The 13,920-nt window shown below is 41.3% G+C and overlaps 1 pseudogene; it reads left to right on the top strand.

The window, feature by feature from the left end:
• The first annotated feature begins 7,636 nt into the window (after window positions 1-7,636).
• LOC147737747 (uncharacterized) lies at window positions 7,637-9,318 on the top strand (annotated as a pseudogene).
• The last annotated feature ends 4,602 nt before the right edge of the window (window positions 9,319-13,920 follow it).

The raw sequence follows: 13,920 nt of genomic DNA, 5'->3' as shown, positions 1-13,920 counted from the left end.
TCCTGTGCCCTTATCAATATCTTTAATCTACATATACTTACCTTCTTTATGTATCTATATACTTTCAATGTACTTATGGATCTATATATTTATCACTTTCTTCTAATTCAGCATATCCAATGCACTACTCTATTTCTCACCCTATTCTTCTCTCAATATATCTTCTAACCCAACTTTCTGACTCATCTCAAACTTCTTTATACTACTCTTTCTAATGCAATACCCTATTTCTCACCTTATACATCTATCAATATATCCTCTACACCCACTCTCTCATTTATCCCAAACACCATACCACTACTATGATCCCCAAAATAACCCTTTCTAGACTCTCCCTTACTCTACCTCTCCTTGCATCATCTGACACCTCTTTTACTATACCGATCCTCTAAACAAACCTTTCTAAACCCTTCTCTCTGACTCTTCCCCTTCACAACACCTTTTACTCATTCAAAAGCCTCCTCCTACTGCTATGACCTCCAAAAAAAATCTAAATCCTTCACTCTCCTATCACTCCACTATCCTTTTCAATTAAAATAACAGACTAACACGTTCACTTCTCAAATTTTATATTCCTCTATACTAATTCACCACTAATCCTTTATGGGTTCCAGAGTAGCGTGCTACTCGACAAAAAAGCACTTCAACACCTCATCAGATGTAAGCAAGCATTATATAAATGCAAAGCTTTTTCCCTCTTCTATCCCTCCGCTACCTTTCTCTATCCAACTGAATAACACATCCACCGCTCAAACTACTTTCATGTTTCACTCTATTAATTTTCACCACTAATCCTTTATGGGTTCCAGAGTAGCGTGCTACTCGCCAATAACTCGCTTCAACACCCCATCGGGTTACAAGCGCTATATAAATGTAAACTTTCACTTTTCTACCCCTCCACAACCTTTCTCAATCCAAATAACTGAATAACATCCACCACTCAAATTACTTTCATATTTCGCTATACTTATTCAACACTAATCCTTATAGGTTCCAGAGTAGCGTGCTACTCACCAAAAAAAGTGCTTCAAACCCCATCAGGGATAGCAAGCGCTATATAAATACAAATCTCTTTCCCTCTTCTATCCTGCTGCTACCCTTCTCTATCCAAATGACAAACATTTTCACCACTCAAATTTCACTATACTAATTTTCAACACAAATCCTTTATGGGTTCCAGAGTAGCATGCTACTCACCAGAAAAGTGCTTCAACTCCCCTTCAGGGGTAACAAGCGCTATATGAATGCAAACCTTGCTCCCCTTCTATCCCTCCGATATCCTTCTAACTCCAAATAACTTATTAATATCCACCACTCAAATCACTTTCACATTTCACCATACTAATTCCCCAATAATCCTTTATGGGTTTCCAGAGTAGTGTGGTACTACCCAAAAAAAGGCGCTTTAACCCCCATCAGGGGTAACCAGCGCTATATTAAATGCAAACCTTTTTTCCTCTTCTATCCTTCCGCTATTCTTCCGAATTCAAATAACTGACTAACCTATCCACCACTTTAATTACTTTCATATTTCACTATACTAATTCAGCACTAATCCTTTATGGGTCCCGGAGTAGCGTGCTACTCGCTGAAAAAGTGCTTCGACGCCTCGTCCGGGGTACTAAGCGCTTTATAAAATGCAATTACAATGAACATTGCACTAGATTTTGTGTATGTGATGGCATTGATGTACACGTGACACCCCCTCCCAGTTCAAGGTTCTATGAGTATGGACTTTCTTAGCTCCGTTTCTTTCTCTTTGGATTCCAATAATGATTCAGAAGGAGTCTACAGAAGACAAAGTTTTAAAATGTTGGATGATGCTATATTTGATGTGATTGTGTTTTACTGTTATTCTTACATCTTTTTTTGTGGCACTGGTAGATTTGTCGACCAACCAAGTGATTTTCTCTTGTTTTACTTGCTGCTTACAGAATCATGGAGGCTTGGACATATTCTACATCAGTGGTTCCTAACCTGTGGTCCTAGGACATAATTTTGCCCCTACAGTTGGGTTATTGGAATACGGATTAGAGGGCCTTGTCAGTAGGTGAATGGAATGTTGAAGTTCTATTAAGATAACAAGTAGTTTGGTTAACAAGCTGGTTAGAATGGAAATTGCCTCTCCCTCTTCTCTTCCTCAGGTATGCAATATATGCTCACGTTGTTTCTTCTTTTTCCCTTATATTGGTCTTTCTAGGCTTGACAGAGCTTGTGGACTTTGAATTCAAGTTTTAGCCCTCCATAAGAAAAATGTTCTATTTTGCATGAATTAAATTTATTCTATTTTCACTGTTGTTGAGTTTTGCTTCTACTGATTGTATGTCATCTGAGGTTAAAGTCAGGAAAGACTTCAATGATCCGACTCCACTCATTATCTCCTATAACATGGGTTCACCCCTTATTTTCCAAGGGACAATTAAATTACATGTAGCTCATTGGTTTCTTGTTTTGAGAGAGTTCATTGTATCTTGCTTCTTTTAGTAGGTGAGATGCTGAAAGCATGATTTTTTCCTTCTTCAGCCTTGTTTTCTTCTTGGGTGTTGATGATCCCCATTGATATAACTAATGTTCTGCTTCATTGAAATTTGTTGCATTTCTTATGAAGATAGGATGAGTCTGTAGAGTTAGTAGGCACCCAACTTCTCTCTCAGCTTAACCATTAGGTGTTACTTGGGCCAGTGGGTAGCTGGAGAACTGGTAGGCTTTCTTAAAAAGTTTCTCAGTGACTTTGGAGCGGCTGAGGGATGGTAGTTCCATCGTGGCTAGTGCTATCTAGGGTATCAGCAGACCGGGTTTAGCTTTAGAGTATTCGTGCTATCTGCCACTATTGTCTTACATTTTAACATGTTTGTGTTATCCGGTAGTAGGGATCTGTGGTGGCTGTCACTCTCAACTCAGACGATTAAGGAGAGTGAGATATTGAAGAAGTGTACTGGGCCTTTTTATTTGGAGCTCAAGCTCAGTAAAAATCCACTTATTCAAGAGGATTAGGTTTGGGTCAGGACTAACGGACATAAGCTATCAGATTTTCAAAGATTGCTGCCACTGAGAAGATGCAGCGTTCAGATTTCTTAATAAATTAGGTTAGCGAGCAGTGGTTGATCATTCCAAATTGGCTAGCGCTGTTTCGCTTGTTTCTGAACTACTTAGCGCTGCTTTAGCGAGTCTGTGGTATCTGGCACAATTCGAGCTGGAGAGCAAGTATCCAGTTCTTATAAGCCATCCTGGAGGACTGAGAAATACTAAAGAGAAGGCCAAACTATGCGGCAGGGTTGACTAAATTATGCACCTAGAAAAGACAAATTATGCAGGGTAATGTGTCATATTTTCTGATAGTGTTGATTTGTTATTTTGTAATTATTACACTTATTAACACTGTCTGAGCATAGGTTGCAGCTCATTAGCTCCTAGTTTAACACCTGAACATTGCCATAAGCAAAAGAACGGTGACCAGTTACCCTTTGCAAAGGGCCTTCCACTGGGAGGGAACTCAGGTTGCTGTGCCTTACTTAACTTCTGAACCTTTTAAGCTGGAAATTACTTTTTATATAATGTGCAGATTTTGTAGCAGAAACTGGATTGTGTGATAAATGCGGCAGATCTGTAATTATACAAAACACTCTGCTGCACAATTACATAATTCCTGTGGCCAGGTCTATAACGTTTGCCCCCGTCATAGGGCTGGTGGGTTAAAGGTAGTTGTTAATTGTGAGCGGTAGTGGATGTGGGTGACCGTTCGGATTGCAAGGTGAATGCTTGGGGTGAAGGACTAAGTGAGTGGCCTGATCTGGACAAATCAAGTGCCAAATGTAGCTGACCCGATGCAGCACCGGTTGGAGGACCTAAATCTTTATTCTCCTTGTAATTGCTTCTTAAAGAGTTGTGAATCTATGTTGGTAAATTTTGTGAGTCAGAGGATTGAAAAAGCAACACAATAGGAACTTAAAGGCAAATTTTAGACTGCCCACAAATAATTAAGCCAAAACTTGACCATCTTTAACACTCTTGCACCATTATAAATAGGCTTTTCCTGGAACACATAAAGTGGCAAATTGGATGGAGCTTGGTGGAGTAACCTCCAGAGTAAAACAAGCATTTGCAATGAAATAGGTCTTGCATTCACCCGGGTTTGAGCTATTGGCATTGTAAATGACAATGCCTTTATTTATGTTTTGGATTTTAAAACATAAATCAAAGGCATTGTCATTTACAATACTAATAGCTTAAACTCCCACAAATGTGAGACCTATTGCATTGCAATAAAGGGCCTTCTCGACCGCTTATTAGATTGTAAATATTAGAGGAAGAGACCGGCCTGCAACGTCTTCAAAGTGATAAATAGTGCAGTGAAGAAGATGTGTAAGTGTTGTAAAGTATACAGACACAAAGTGTGAAGTGAGAGTTACATATGATCCGAGCTTTAAGCACTAACAAAGCGCTCCAACACCTTTCGTTCTGTGATTACACAGTCATGGCTCAGGACGATAAGCGGGGACTGGGCGCTATTTCCTGCCCTCTCCGTGATTTGAGTGTGCAGTGTGGCATTGTGTAATGTCATTGCTATATTTGGCCTAATAAAAAACACTCCAGCTGTAGTAGGGCCCTGGCTTCACCTCATGATGCAGGGTGGGCTGTGCTTTATGGCAGGTATGGAGGGAGGGATTGTCTCGGCCTCAGCTCTGGCTTCGTACAGTGCCCCTGCTATTACTAGTGAGCAAGAGGCGCTGAGGTGGTGGTATTGGAATTGGTGGTGCTTGTATTGGTGGAGGTGGTGGTATAGGTGGTGGTAGTGGTGGTATTGGTGATGGTGGTAGTGGTGGTATTGGCGGTGGTGGTATTGGTGGTGGTATTGGTGGAGGTGATGGTGGTGGTATTGTTGGTGGTGGTGGTACTGGTGGTTCATTGTGGTGATATTGGAGATGGTGGTAGTGTTAATAAAACAGGCTTTTGAAAACAACCCGTCAGGTGGCTTTAGTACAGATCACATGTAACACATATGTGCTGTTGTCAGCTTCAGCCCATTAGAACAGGATTATGTGCTACCTGGAATAATACCCATAGCTTAATTCGCTGATCGTTTCTTAATCCATTTTAATTGGGGGGGGGGTTGATACAGATACGAGGTAATGCTGGGTTAAAGTGATTGAAAGCACGCACCCTTTTTACGGGGCGGCCACGCTGCTTAAAAAAACACAAGCGATTTCAGCTGAAGCAGTGCATGTCCGGCCTGCAGTAAGAGAAACTCAATGAAGTAGATAGTGCTTACAGATTAAATAACAGGTCCTGCGCAGCAACTGAAGTAAAAAGGGCAGTCACCATGGGAAGGTACAAATGAAGACAAGGCCGTACTAAGGAGAGACTAATAAGCCTATTAACAAATCCGAAGGCAGCATTTATGATAGATAATGAAACAAGCGAACAAAAATAAGGGAGGAGAGTGGGCGTGGCTTCTCTCCCATACTCTACTACAGCAGTCTCACAAAGCGAGAATTGCATGCGCGCTGCCGCTAGGCTCGACCTAAAGAGTTTAAATTTGGTGCTGCTTGTGGAAATATTCTCCCCTCGTGGCTCCCAAAGGAACTAGGCTACTCCCTCTACAGAAAGGTAGCAGCAGTAACTTGAATAATGATATTCACAAAGGGCATCAAAGCAGTGTAATTCAACGTAAGTAGGAGTTTTCTCCTACTGTGGGACTGACTTCTTGTGCTGCCCTCTTTGTATTGGAAACTTTAAGTTGAGGTCATTTTCTTATATTTAGAAGCCTCAAGTGGTCGTCCTGGAACCAGAGTCACCTAGTTAATTCAGGAAAAACACCATTTGACAGTGGCCAAGTGGAGCATTTCTGTCAGTGAAGTTGGGTCAGCTTCTCCAGTATTTAAAGCCAATTATTCTGATGATCAGCCCTTTGTGGTGAGTTTTTTCCACAAACATGTGTCTCTATGCTAGCAACTCTGCAATAATAAAAGCAACTCTTGTTTGAGGAATAAAAATGATTCAGGTGTTTCATAGTGTTTACTGGGATGAAGTCTTTATGGGAGACTGGAGGCGAAAGACCATAAGCTAGACCTCTGCTATTGGCTCAGATTTTAATAGCATGTTCGTAGGTGAGGTTCGTCTTCCATAGTCATCCGGGATTACAAGGGGAGAAATGTCTGTATGGGTTTTAAAATGTTGTTTTCGGAATTTATTGAAATATTCTCACATAACAGCTCTGGTGGCGTAGTAGAGGAATGATTTGCCTTAGTATATTGTAGGTTGGGAGTGATATAAGATAGCTCAGTTTATGGATTTGAAGCACTGCTAATGTGCTCAGACAATTTATAAAATATTCATTGCTTTATGGAATAGTAGTTCATAAAGTCAATCAGAGCCTGGCTTCCTTCAAACAGTGCTTCTAGTTATCTGTTGCTTGGAGTCTGAGTGAATGGAGGAACCCTTCACAGGTTTAACTGGTCCTTGCAGTCAGTTGTCAAGTTATGAGAGATAACTGGTGCTGGAGTTGATCTGAAAACCAATTAAGAGTAGTGTTCAAAGGTCACCGACCTAAAGAGGCTGTACCTCGAAACTGGGCTATTGTGATCTGGATTTATGAGTGTCAGCAGCGTCCTCCTAACCGGCAAGGACACTGTATTTTAATTTTAGGCTTCAACTGTGATATCAGACATCAGTATATGTTCTGCAGCTTTCCCCCCTCAGTGTCTCTCCCCTCTTTACAGTAGCTCCTTCCTCATCCCACGTTTCTGTCTTTTAGCCACCTGGCTGTGACAAACTCACAGACATTTGTTTCTCATTTACAGAATCAAGGAGCTGATGAACAGACCTAAAGGCCCCCTGCATCCAAATACTCCTGATCAGCATTACCAGAAGAAAAAAACTGTATCCGTGTGAAGAGTCTGCAAAAACATCCACTTGGAAGCTTGATCTGTTCACACGCTATACAATACATTCTGGGGAAAAAACAGTGAAATAGCTTAAGGAAGACCTTCATACAGAGCGCATCTTTAGGGACAGTTTGATGCTCCATACCATGAATAATCTTTATCAGTCTACGGAGTGAGAAATGTTTGCTTAGAGCTTGCATCGATATGATCCTCAGAAGTTTGTTTGGCAAGAAACCATATTTTTGTACAGAGTCGGAGAAAAGTGTCACTCAGAGCTCATATCTGTACATGCATCAGATGATCCATACGAGATTGAAGCATAGATGTGCCCAGAGTGTGACATCATTTTCATTGTAATATCAGCTTAGTGCAAGCATCAGAATATCCATACTCTGGAGAAACTATACCATTGTAAAGAGGATTAGAAGAGCTTGACTCACCAACAAAATCAGGTGACTTACCATAGGTTGCTTATATGGGAGACATCGTAGTGTACATACCTTGAGGAAAGCTGCAGTACGGGCTCTACGGGCTCTTTGATACACAGGCATCAAAATGTTTGTTCTGAGTATATGTCATACCAGTGTATGGAATGTGGGAAAAGTTTCACTGAGATAAAAAGCATCAGAGAATTCATTGAGGTGAGAAATATCATCAGTGAGAAACACTTTGATGTGCAGAGAACACTGTTACATCATAGGGTTTCACACCAGTATGGATTCTATCTGTACTGAATGAGGACAGGCTTCACTTGTAAGACAAATATGTTAAGTCAGCAAAGAATCCTCACTGGTGAGAAACCCTGCTGGTGCACAGAATGTGGGGAACACTTCACTCTGACAAGCGCACTAATCACACATCAGATAATCCATACTGGTGAGAACCCCTACAAATGCACTGAATGTGGAAAAAGCGTCAGTGAGCAGCGTCGGCTGGTGAAGCATCGGAAAATCCATGCTGGTGAGAAACCCTTTCAATGTTTAGAATGTGGAAAAAGCTTCACTCGGGCACGTGCAATGCTTGTTCATCAGAGAATCCATACTGGTGAGAAACCCTATCAGTGTACCGAATGTGGGAGAAGCTTCAGTGTGAAGCACACCTTGAAGCAACATCAGAGACTCCATACTGGTGAAAAACCCTTTCAATGTACAGAATGTGGGAAAAGCTTCCCTCAAGCAAGTGCACTGCTTTATCATCAGAGAATCCATACTGATGAGAAACCGTACCACTGTGCTGAATGTGGCAAAAGCTTCAGTGTAAAACACACCTTGGTGCAGCATCAGAGAATCCATACTGGTGAGAAACCCATTCAATGTACAGAATGTGGAAGACGCTTCTGTGTAAAGAGCACACTGTTATCACACCAGAGAATCCATACTGGTGAGAAACCCTTTCAGTGTACAGAATGTGGAAAACGCTTCTATATAAAGAGCACACTGTTATCACACCAGAGAATCCATACTGGTGAGAAAACCAATCAGTGTATAGAATGTGGGAAAAGCTTCACTCAAGCGAGCACACTGCTAGTACATCAGAGAATCCATACTGGAGAGAAATCCAATCAATGTACAGAATGTGGGGAAAAGTTCACTCAGAAGGGAAGCCTTTTGGCACATCATAGAATCCATACTGGTGAGAAACCGTACCACTGTGCTGAATGTGGCAAAAGCTTCAGTGTAAAGCACACCTTGATACGGCATCAGAGAATCCATACTGGTGAAAATCCCTATCAATGTACCAAATGTGGAGAGCGCTTCCGTATAAAGAGCATACTGCTGTCACACCAGAGAATCCATACTGGTGAGAAACCCATTCAGTGTACAGAATGTGGGAGAAGCTTCAGTATGACGTACAAGCTGGTGCAGCATCAGAAAATCCATACTGGCGAGAAACCTACCACTGTGCTCATTGTGACAAAAGCTTCAGTGAGAAGTACATCTTGAAGCGGCATCAGAGAATCCATACTAGTGAGAAACCCTACCACTGTGCTGAATGTGACAAATGTTTCAGTGTGAAGTGGAACCTGGTGCAGCATCAGAGAATCCATGCAGGTGAGAAACCATTTCAGTGTACAGAGTGTGGAAAAGGCTTTAGTGTAAAGAGAAAACTATTGTCACATCAGAGAATCCATACTGGTGAGAATCCCTATCAATGTACAGAATGTGGGAAAGGCTATTTTCATAGATCCACTTTGTTGATACATCAGAGAACGCATACTGGTGAGAAACCCTTTCAGTGTACAGAATGTGGGAGAAGCTTCAGTGTGAAGTACAACCTGATGCAGCATCAGAGAATCCATACAGGTGAGAAACCCTTTCAATGTACAGAGTGTGGAAAAGGCTTCAGTGTAAAGAGAACACTGTTGTCACACCAGAGACTCCATACTGGTGACAACCATTTCCAAGTACAGAATGCAGAAGAAGCTTCACTCTGAAGAAAATGCATCAGAGAATCCATACTGGTGAAAACCTCATAACTGTACAGAATGTGGAAAACAATTTATTGAGAGCGGAGAACTGGTGAAGCATCAGAGTCCATACTGGTGAGAAACCATATAATTGTAGAAAGTGTGAGAAAAGATTCACTCTTATGAAAATATGTTAAGCCATCAAAGAATCTACACTAGAAACCCTATTTTATTTTATTTAAATATTTTTATTGGGATTTCAGGTGCATTACAAAGAGACATAAAACATTCATTTACACAAAACACTTTTCCTCTATGTCTACTATTGTATTTATCATCAATTGTATGTATTTGACCTTCTGCCTCAACCTTGTATATAGTGTTTTGCGTAAATGAATTTTTTATGTCTCTTTGTAATGCCCCTGAAAACCCCTATTTGTGAGCAGAATGTGGAAAATGCTTCAATCTGAACAGCACACTGTTAAGATATCAATAATCCATACAGTGGAGAATCTGAATAAAGTTACAGATTGTAGGAACAACTTCACTCAAAGGAAGGTCTGTTCCAGCATTGGAGGACACCTACTTAGTCAAAGGCGGATGTAGTGTGGGAAATGTGAGAGTAATCCACACTGCAGAGAAACCCTCTTTGGGCACATCATTTGGGAAAAGTTTCACTCAGACAAGCAAACTGTTCACACATCAGATGATCCATACTGGTGAGAAACCCTACCACTGCACAGAATGTGATAAAAGCTGCAGTAAGAAGTGAAACCTAGTAACTTTGAAGAAACTATCTCTCCAAACTGAATTTAACATCCAGGAGATTCAGCGATGACAGTCTATCGGATTCCCTGACTGGCGTATTGCAACATAATAAGTCAAGCACATTTTGGAACATAATCTCTCCAAGCATGAGTGCAGTCAGGAAATTTGTTTCATGTCCAATCTCACATTACGATTTGTAATCTTACAATTAGGAGTTGTATAAAAATTGTTAGGCGTAGTAAAATGATGGAACTTGAAATACTTGGACATTTTCAGAGTGGCCTCCTAAAAGAATAACAGTTACAACAACTAAGAAAGGCTGAAAATTGTCATGGTCAGGAAGCGAAGACCTCATGAAATGCACATATTTATTCTTAGTATGGTAGGATCTCTTGCTGCAGTTAAAGTTCATTGTAGGGCTGCTGCACTGCACTGAATCAATTGCTCTGCCGTAGGGCTTACGGTCAAATATCAGGAGGCGCTGGTGGTTGTAGCTGAAAATGGGGCCAATCCTGTGCCTGGACCTAGAGGCCTGTGGGGACAAAGACACAAGATGTTGTGATCTCCAAGGAGGGGAAACACCATTCACTCTCATCCACCTGTACTATTCTTGGCCCTCGTCTGCTGCAGGTGCGGTATTGATCCAGCTACTCAGTGGCAGAGATAGACAGTGACCAACCTCGGACCTCGCTTTGGGGAGGTAGTATGCTGTTTTTTGGGATGCCCAGGGGTGTCCTTATGCGAGTTCAAGTGCATTGCCCATTATCATTAACCTGGTTGGTGTCTTTTTTGAGGTGGTGCTAGACAGAGATCCCTAGATAATCATTGTAATGTTTGCTAGTTTATCAGCCTTTCTCTTGTCAGTGGTATGAGCAATGTGACATCACTGTTTAGCATGAGAAGGGTTTCAGGTCCTATCTGTTTTTCCTACAGGCTGTCTCACCATGGTATATGGCGGAAAGCCATCGGAGATGGAGATTTGGTGATTGTCTCCTTGGCACACAATGCTATTCCCCACTTAAGGGAAAATGGTAAGGTGAATGTATGGTGTGGCAGGGAGTGTGGTGGTGCACCCATCTGTCATACCTTGTGGATATCTGATCGAGGAGAGGGGCCTGCACACTCCAGAGGAGAGCTGGTCTTCAGTTAAAGTTTATATGAGACAATAGAGCCACAGAAGAGGATGGTGTGCTTGTCCCCCTTGTGTGTAGACTACCTCATCCCCGACTTTGCGGTCAGCCATACCATGCATTGGCTTTTTAGGTTGTTTAGCCACCCTTAGCCACCCTTATTGGCTTCAAAGTGAGGATGGTTGGTCGTGGTGGTCGAAGAGTATGGGGAAAATTTGAAGAGAGGGGGCTCTGATGCGGCTTGTGGCCCTGTGAATGCTGTGGCATATTCCTTCCACTGTCAAGTGATAGACGTCAGTGTTATCAGAGTAGATTATTATTGATTGTATGGATAAAGTAATGTTTATCACAAGCAACTGTCATTACAATAAATGTTTCTAATTTAACAGCCGTGAAAAAGCCTTTTTGTTGTGAAACAGTTGTTGGCTGTGGTAGTATCGAAGTAAACATTACATTCACATGTGTGAATATTATGAAAAGGAAGAGTTGAAATAGTGTCATTGTCTTCAATCTTTGACTTGAAGAGACAATTGGAACAATAAAGAGATTAAGACATGGACGACTGACAACGTGTTATACTGCACTTTATTTGACTAATTTTCTCAGCAAATCTTTTAAATGTATACCCTGTTATCCTCCTACAGGAGATTTAGCTCCAAGAGAACCCGAATATTGATGGTATCATATCAATATGTAAACTCAGCCATGGTAGGTGTATACGGTTGATTATGTGGAGACCTTTTAACGTTTATTTACACACGAAAAATAAGAAAAGTAAGAAGGATAGAAAGTATAAGTATGTGGGCACAAATATCAGTGGTTGAAATTCAGGTAAAACAAAATCGAACTGAAATGTTACTCTTAGCTAATGTATATCTCCATAAGGATATAAAGTCAGTTGTATAATATCCCTCTCACTAACTATTCAGCTGTTGCATCCTCAATTGAGTCCAGCATTATCTGTGATTGGTTGAGCAGTGTTACATGACGAGCTGGGCTCGTCATCAGCGTGCGAGGAGGCTACACCATGACGAGCCCAGCTCGTCATCAGCCTGGAAGGGGTTAATCAGCTTAAATGGCCGCTCTGCCCATGTTAATCCAGCTAGTTCGACTTTTAGGTTTGCACTCATCACTATTCAGTTGACTGCGATACATTTAACCTATGTTGTCATTTTAATATAATGCATTGTGAAAGAAGTGGCTTGGGGTTTTACAAGGACCACTTATATTAAAGGAATCATTTTTAACAGAAAAGGTTTTATTTCTGAATGTGTTTCTTGTCTGTATTTATTTTTGAAAGCAGAAAAATACAGAATATTGTGCTTTTCGTGAGTGACATTTGACACTGCCCTGTATGAATTCCAAGCCAACATCTGAATGCAAAAACAGCACAGGAGTCAAAAAACAGGATGGGATTTCCTTAAATGTAGGCATATGCTAACATATATTTCTATATATTTCTATATATTGGTAATATTTACATGTGGGTGTAGTGTTCTGCTGCTTAATTTGCTCAAAGGCAACAGGCATTAAAGTATGAGTGCATATTTATCAGTAAAATAAATGTGGAAATACACCATGTTAAGACTCCATATATTATTAAAAAGTGAAATAAATATGCATAAATACCAATAGGATGGCTGAATTTTTTTTTCTTTTTTTTTGTCCTCATTCCACCAAAAGCTGTGCAAATAAACTTTCTCAACCCATTCCATCGTGAGCGCCCTAGGGCTGATGTTCTTGAGATAGCCTGGGCTGTCCCGCCCTGCCCCTTTATTCCGAGGCATGGTGTAATCATAGGACTAGAAGGGCCTTAGACCAGCCTCATTTCTCTTCCCCATTCTACCAAAGGGCCCCACACTGTGCTATTTACATTTTGTGCCAATCCGGACTCTAAACGCGCAGTGCTCAGTACCGCCGGTAACCAACTTTCATACAAAGGTGGGCTGGGGTCGTTCCATAATTTACAAATCTCTCTACGTGCAATTAAAACAAGACTGGGAAATAACCCCACTTGTGCCCCCTTAATAAACTAACAAGATCCGTATCGAACCCCAAAAAAACTCTAGCTATATTCAAGCTTACTTGCACCTTAACCCCTTAAGTGCTGCTGACGGCCAATGGTCGTCAGCAGCGCTACCTCCCCAGTGCTGCGCACGACCATTGAACGTCCATTCAGCACTAGTTCTAATGGACAGCGCAGCACTGGGGAGAAATGTTTACACGCAGCTAAGGTGTTAAAAATGCCCTCCAGGGCCTTCTCCACCATAGACCAAAAAGGGCCCAATATAGGGCAGTCATAAACAACATGTATGTCGTCTGCTTCGACTAACCCACATCTTGAGCAAGATGGGGGGGGATTTACAACTTTCGCAATCTTTTTTGGTGTGTAGTATAGCCTGTTAATGGTAAATAAATGATTTTTCTTCAGGGAGGCTGATCTAACATATTTATACAAAAAATGGAGAGATATATCATATAGAGCCATTGATATATCTTCCAACCTAGAGGTATTCCAGATTTGATACATTGGGGGGGCTTCCGATTCCTCCTCCTCCAGCATTTTTTCATTCCAGAGTCCCACTTCCCTCTTCATCGGCCTAGGGGATTGGAGAGCAGACTCAACATCCCAGTTTCCACCTATGTTGTCTCTCTCAGCGGTAAACCAGGAGCCGATCTGAATGTACTTGAATCTAGAGAAGGAGTCCCCGATCTTTAACCTCAAAACCTC

Source organism: Lissotriton vulgaris, chromosome 1_1 (assembly GCF_964263255.1).
Source record: "Lissotriton vulgaris chromosome 1_1, aLisVul1.2, whole genome shotgun sequence".
In the NCBI taxonomy this organism is placed as follows: Eukaryota; Metazoa; Chordata; class Amphibia; order Caudata; family Salamandridae; genus Lissotriton; species Lissotriton vulgaris.
This window is presented reverse-complemented; position numbering and strand designations above follow the sequence as displayed.